Source organism: Vombatus ursinus, unplaced genomic scaffold (assembly GCF_900497805.2).
Source record: "Vombatus ursinus unplaced genomic scaffold, bare-nosed wombat genome assembly UNPS02014773.1, whole genome shotgun sequence".
Lineage (NCBI taxonomy): Eukaryota > Metazoa > Chordata > Mammalia > Diprotodontia > Vombatidae > Vombatus > Vombatus ursinus.
In genome coordinates, this window is record NW_020954551.1 from 7,117,913 (window position 1) to 7,125,431 (window position 7,519).

Sequence of the window (7,519 nt, forward strand, 5' to 3'; positions counted from 1 at the left end):
TTAGTCTTTTGAATGATTTGTGCATTTGAAGAGACAGGCTTTTGACAGGAGGCTTCAGGGAAGTGCTCTGTCTCTCTCTCTCTCTTTGTCTCTCTCCCTCTCTCTCTCCTTCTGTCTCTGTCTCTGTCTCTCTCCTGATTCAGTCCAGCATCTTTAGCACATTCTCTGATGGTTCCCCAGGACACTGAGAAGTTTCAATGACTTGCTTGCTACCAAGAGTCACATAGCTAGCATGGGTCAAAGATGGGACTTGAAGCAGGTCTTTCTGATTCAGAAGCCAGTGCTCTATTTCCTGTGCCATGGCGCTTAGTAAATATTGGTTGAATTACTGAATGTTGTTTTGACCAGGTCTTTTTGGTTTAGATTATGTGAGACATAGGTAGATTGCAACCCATTCATTCCCGACGATTGTGAGAGACTCGTCCATGTTCTCCCATAAATCTTCCCATGAGCTGGAGGCTTTCCTTTAGATATCGTGAAATTTGTAATGTCAATGACTGGAAGAAGTGTCCATGTAGATGAAATCATACAGTTATTAAAGTATCTAATTATAAAGCATTGACCATTTATGATTTATGGTCCCAAGATATATAGGAAATAGACAATAGAAACAGAGATAATGTGATTGTATTGCTTTAAAAAGAAATCTAATATCTTATTTGAAGTTCCTGTGGGTTTCTGCCAACAAGGAAGATATAAGTAGGTTTGTGAAACTGCTCATAGGTTCTCACACCTTTAGTCTTAAAAATCAGTACATTTCAGCAAATTAGAAGTATGTGGTTTGATAACAGGAGACAAGAAAATCTACTTTTTTGAAGAGTTACAACCTTGGAATTAAAAAAGGCTGTCTGAACTGTGATTGTAGAGGGAAGACCTAGGGCTGAAAGGTGGAAGTTACAAGAAGATAGCTTTTGATTCATTAGAAATGAAACCCTTCTAGCAGTGCCATAATGAATTCCCTATCACTAGACATGTTCAAACTAGCTGGATGGACATCCGGCAAAAGAATTCTTTTACTGGTTGGGCAAGTCAGGGGGCTGGTCTAGGTGACCTCTAAGGACCTTTCCAATGACAATTCCATGATTCTCTAATGAACTGAGTTCTATAGCTAGTACTTACTACATGGATAATGATGAACAACCTAGCTTTTTTGTACTTTAGTTAAACTAACTGTAAAATGGGCAGCAAAGAGAGTTACTGTGAGTTTATAGCTATGTCTCCATGCATAATAGCCACTCATTTATATCTGTGTCTACAAGCACTTAAAAAAACGTTACTTACATGGACACGCCCAGTTTCAAAACATTGCCCAGAACCATTCTAACTATAAATGTATAGAGAGATGAGATGTAAGGAACATCTTTATAATTTGACCTCTGTAAAAATGGGAATAAGATGCTTCTAGGGCTAGTGAATCTCTTTCCTCACCCTCAATGGATATCCTTCAGGAAAGTCTAGGTAAAGACTTGTTGCAGATATAAAGATCTTGGATCAGAAATAAGTTGGTTTCTGAGATCTTGTTCAACCCTGAGATTCTATGACATTCTCTCTAGTCAAAATTTCAACATCCTTCAAAATCCAACTCAAAATCCACCGAACTCTATGAAGCCTCCACTTGATGGCTATGGTGCTCTGAACCCTCAGGCCATTTACAGTCTGTACCACACACTTTTGCATGTAACATAGTTTTTTCCCCCCTACTTGTTTTAGGAGTTACGGTCTTCCTCCAACTCTTGTTTTTGAGGCCAGAGATAACATCTTATCCATTTACGTTTCTTACAGCAGTATAGTGCTTATATTGGGTACTCAAATTCTTCAAAGGCTGATTGTTTTAAGACTATTGCTTAGAAGCATAGTCAATAAATAAGATAGATCAGGACAACTGGAGATGGCCCCCGGATGCAGTGGGAGACCGTGGCCCTTTTGAAGTTAAGGTCTTTCCTAGGTCTCAGTTTGACTGAGGATCTCCAGTCATCCTGACCTATATCTTGCCACTGGCCCCAGATAGCTCTGGAGGAGAAAGTGAGGCTGGTGACTTTGTACAGCCTTTCCTCACTTAAATCCTATTCACTTGCAAGTCCTGGCATCACCTTCCTGTTGTCATGGTCAACATGTCAATTTCAACCACAGTCAATGAGTAAGAGAGGTAGGCAGGTTTAAGGTTTGGGGAGAACTGTTTCATTCATATGTATGTAATTAAGGGCCTGAGCTTCTCAAGTCCCCTCTGAATTCCTGGATATAAGGCCTAATACAAGTGATAAATATTATTGCTATGGAGGGATTTTTTATTACATTTTTTTTAAAAAATGAAATTGTTTTGATAAGTCTCAATTCCCTTTGTGCTTTTATAAAGAGACAAAGCTGTAAAATAAACATTACCAAATACGATAAATATGTGCTTACTCACATACACACACATAAGTTTTTGTGGTGGTGGTGATTTCAGTGGCAGTGGGATTTCAGATTTCAGATTTCATGTGTGTAGGGATGCTCCCTTCACTAAGGCAGATTGGAGTCTGCATTATAACTCCAGTCTTAGAGAGTTGATTGGGGGCAGCTAGGTGGTGCAGTGGATAGAGCACCAGCCCTGGAATCAGGAGGACCTGAGTTCAAATCCAGCCTTAGACACATAACACGTACTAGCTGTGTTACTCTGGGTAAGTCACTTAAATCCCAATTGTCTCATAAAAAAGAGTTGATTGGGGGAACCAAGAGGGCAAGTAATTTGTCCAGGCTCATATATAGTGTGTGTGTCAGAGGTAGCACTTGATCCTGGGATCATAGAGACAGAGCCAGAAGTGATCTTGGAGAACATATAACCAGATCCCTCATTTGACAGACAAGGAAACTGAGGTCCAGAAAAGTAATTAATTTGCCCAAGGTCACAGTGGTAGCGACAGGCTTTCTGAATGCAAGGTTAGTCCTTGATCTACCATGCCATGCTGCCTCTCAGGGCACGGATACAAATATTGCTATTTTCTTTTTCAAGCATTGACTTAGGCTCTTGAGAATACAATCGCCTGTCTTTTGAAATGTGGATGACGGCTATGATGTGAAGGCTGAATCATTTGATTTTACCCTGGGAGACATTCCATTTAATCTGTTCTTTTGGTTCTGATCTTCTAGGGTGCCACTTGTCACAAATCTGTAACATTTGCAAGAAAGGAGTAACATCTATAATAAGTCTAATGCATTTAGCAACATGGAGTGAACAGCATCACTCTCAGACAGCCCCACACCCAAACCAGCTATGAAGATGGAGTCCTTTCCTTGCTTGCAGATTTCATCACCAAGCTCAAGTGAAGGGAGGTGTCTTGGTCATGGGTGATTTCCTGCCAAGATCATTGCAGCTCTCTGATGTTGCAAAAATCCAGGTGGAAAATGATAAAATCTATGTCTAGGAGGACAGAAGCAGGACTTGGGAAAACTGAACTAGTGATTAATTATTTTTGAATTTCATCAGTGTAAATAATTAATTGGGAAGGCTCAGTCCAAAATATCTGCTTTGTATTATCAGAATGTCTGCCCATCACTCCCCAATGTTTGGGACTGCCTAATTGCTGGAGAAACTCCAAAGGCATATTTCAATTTCTCAGGTAGAACTATTTTAAAAATTCTCACAAGATATTTTTCTTTTTGTTTTATTTACTTTCAAAAAAAATTACATGTAATCACTTAATTAAAAGAATCCCAAATGCCAGTTTCATTTAAAAACAACAACAACAACAACAACAACAAAACCATGGGGATAAAAAGCCAAAAAAAAAATCTTTGCTTATAGCTTTTGGTTTCTTTCAGGCCCTGGGTTTCTCAACTATTACACATTTGCATGGTGATGATAAAAGTTACCTGCTAACCAAGTTAGAGTTTACAAGCCAAAATAAAATATCTGGGAATGTGGTGGTCTTACTAATCATTCTCCTAACTATAGCCTGGCACATTGGCACCAATTCAATTCCGTTCAAAGACCACTTATTAAAGGGCTACTATGTGAGGGATGTTGGGCTAGTTTAGAGATACCAATGTATTATCAGACATAGTCCTTGTCCCCACAAAGCTTATAATTGACTTGTAGAGAAAAGATAAGGCTGGACTACCTAAAATTAGGTAACCCACCCAATCACTGCCTTCCCTCAAAGAACTTTTATTGTTTGGCAAGAAGTAGACTGCTTTAATCTTCCAGGAGGGAAAATTGACATTCAATGAAATAGGGGACTTTCAAACTTTCCAGATGAAAAGACCAGAGCTGAACAGAAAATTTGGTCTTCAAATACAAGATGCAAGAGAAGCATAAACAAGTAAACAGGAAAGAAAAAAAAACACATGGTATTCAATAAGGTTAAACTGTTTACATTCCTACATGGGAAGATGATACTTGTAACTCTTAAGAACTATATCTCTATTAGGGCAGTTAGGAGTATACTTAGACAGAGGGTGTGGGTATAAATTGATTTGATGTGATGAAAAAAAATTAATTAAGGGGTGAAAAAAAAAGATTGTACTGGGAGAAAAGGAAAAGGGTAGATTGGGGTAAATTGTATCACATGAAGAAGCATGAAAGACCTGTTAGAGTGGAGGGAAAGAAGGGAGGTGAGAGTGATGAACCTTACTCTCATTGGATTTGGCTCAAATAGGGAATAATATACACACTGAGCTGGGTAGAAAAATCTCTCCTACCCTACAGAGAAGTAGGAGGGGAAAGGGGAAAGAAAAGGGAGGGGGGCTGATAGAAGAGAGGGCAGACTGGGGGTGGTGGTAGTCAAAAGCAAAACCACTGCTAAGGAGGGACAGAGTGAAAGGAGAGAGAAAAGCATAAATGGGAAAAATAAGATGGAGAGAAATACACAATTAGTAATAATGACTGTGAATGTTAATGGAATGAAATCTCCCATAAAATGAAAGTGAATAGCAGAGTGGATTAAAAACCAGACTCCTACAATATGTTGTTTACATGAAACACATCTGAAGCAGAGAGACACACACAGAGTAAAGGTAAAAGGTTGAAGCAGAATATATTGCTTCAGCTGAAGCATTAAAAAAAAAAAAAAAGCAGGGGTGGCGATTCTGATCTCAGACAAAGCAAAAGCCAAAATAGATCTAATTACAAGGAAGGGAACTACATCTTGCTAAAAGGTAGCACAAACAATGAAGTAATATTAATACTAAACATATATGCACCAAGTAGTATAGCGTCCAAATTCTTAGAGGAGAAATTCTGGGAGTTACAGGAAGAAATAGACTGCAAAACTGTACTAGTGGGGGACCTCAACTCTCCCCCCACCCAGATCTAGATAAATCTAACCACAAAATAAATAAGAAAAAAGTTAAGGAGGTGAATAGAATTTTAGAAAAGTTAGATATGATAGACCTCTGGAGAAAACTGAATAGGGACAGAAAGTAATATGCCGTTTTCTCAGCAGTACATGACATCTACACAAAAACTGACCATAAAATAGGACATAAACACAATCAAATGTAAAAGGCAGAAATAGTAAATGCATCCTTTTCAGATCATGATGCAATAAAAAATTACATGTAATAAAGAGCCATGGAAAGACAAATTAAAATTAATTGGAAAGTAAATAATCTAATCCTAAAGAATGAGTGGGTCAAACAACAAATCATAGAAATAATCAATAATTTCATCAAAGAGAATGATAATAATGAGACAACAAACCAAAATTTATGGGATGCAGCCAAAGTAGCACTGGGGAAAAATTTTATATTTCTAAATGCTTACATGAATAAAATTGAGAAAGAACAGATCAATAAATTGGGCATGCGACTTTTTTTAAAAAGCTGGAAAAAGAACAAATTAAAAATCCCCAATTAAATACCATATCAAAAATTCTGAAAATCAAAGGAGAGATTAATAAATTGAAAATAAGAAAACTATTGAACTAATAAATAAAACTAAGCTGGTTTTTATAAGAAAAAACCCAAACCAATAAAACAGATAAACCTTTGGTTAATTTGATTTAAAAAAAAAGAAAACCAAATTACCAGTATCAAAAATGAAAAGGGTGAATTCACCACCAATGAAAAGTAAATTAAAACAATTAAGAGCTACTTGCCCAACTATATGCCAATATATCTGACAATCTAAGTGAAATGGACGAATATTTACAAAAATATAAATTGCATTTATTAACAGAAAAGGAAATAAAATATTTAAATAACCCAATTTTGGAAAAAGAAATTGAACAAGTCACCAATGAACTTTCTAAGTAAAAATCTCCAGGTCCAGATGGATTTACAAGTGAATTCTATCAAACACTTAAAGAACAATTAATTCCAATATTATATAAACTATTTGGAAAAATAGTTGAAGAAGGAGTTCTACCAAATTCCTTTTATGACACGAATATGGTGCTGATACCCAAACAGGAAGAGCCAAAACAGAGAAAGAAAATTATAGACCAATTTCCCTAATGAACATTGGTGCAAAAATTTTAAATAAAATATTAGCAAAGAGATTATAGCAATTTATCATGAGGATAATACACTATGACCAGGTAGGACTTAAACCAGGAAAGCAAGGCTGGTTCAATATTAGGGAAACTCTCAGCATAACTGACCATATCAATGACAAAACTAACAGAAATCATATAATTATCTTAATAGCTATAGAAAAAGCTTTTGACAAAAGACAGCATCCATTCCTATTAAAAACACTATAGAACAAAGGAATAAATTGAATTTTCCTTAAAATGGTAAGCAATATCTATCTAAAGCCACCAGCAAGCATTATCCATAATGGGGATAAGCTAGAAGCATTTCCAATAAGATCAGGGGTGAAACAAGGATGCCCATTATCACCACTATTATTCAATATTGTACTAGAAATGTTAGCTTTAGCAATAAGAGAAGAAAAAGAAATTTAAGGAATTAGCCTAGGCAATGAGGAAACAAAACTATCACTCTTTGCAGATGATATGATGTTATACTTAGAGAATCCTAGAGAATCGACTAAAAAACTAGTTGAAATAATTAACAACTTTAGCAAAGTTGCGGAATATAAAATAAACCTACATAAGTCATCAGCATTTCTACATATTACCAACAAAGCCCAGTAAGACAAGATAGAAAGAGAAATTCCATTTAAAATAACCATAGACAATATAAAATATTTGGGAATCCGCTTGCCAAGACAAAGCCAGGAACTATATGAACACAATTGCAAAACACTTTTCACACAAATAAAGTCAGATCTAAACAATTGGAAAATTTAAAAAAAAGCAATTGCTCATGGGTAGGCTGAGCTAATGCAATAAAAATGACAATTCTGCTTAAATTAATTTATTTATTCAGTGCCATACCAATCAAACTACCAAAAATTTATTTCATAGAGTGAGAAAAATAATAACAAAATTCATCTGAAGAACAAAAGGTCAAGAATATTAAGGGAATTAATGAAAAAAAAATGCAAAGGAAGGTGGCCTTGCTGTACCAGATCTAAAACTACATTATAAAGAGATAATCATCAAAACTATTTGGTACTGGCTAAGAGATAGAGTTG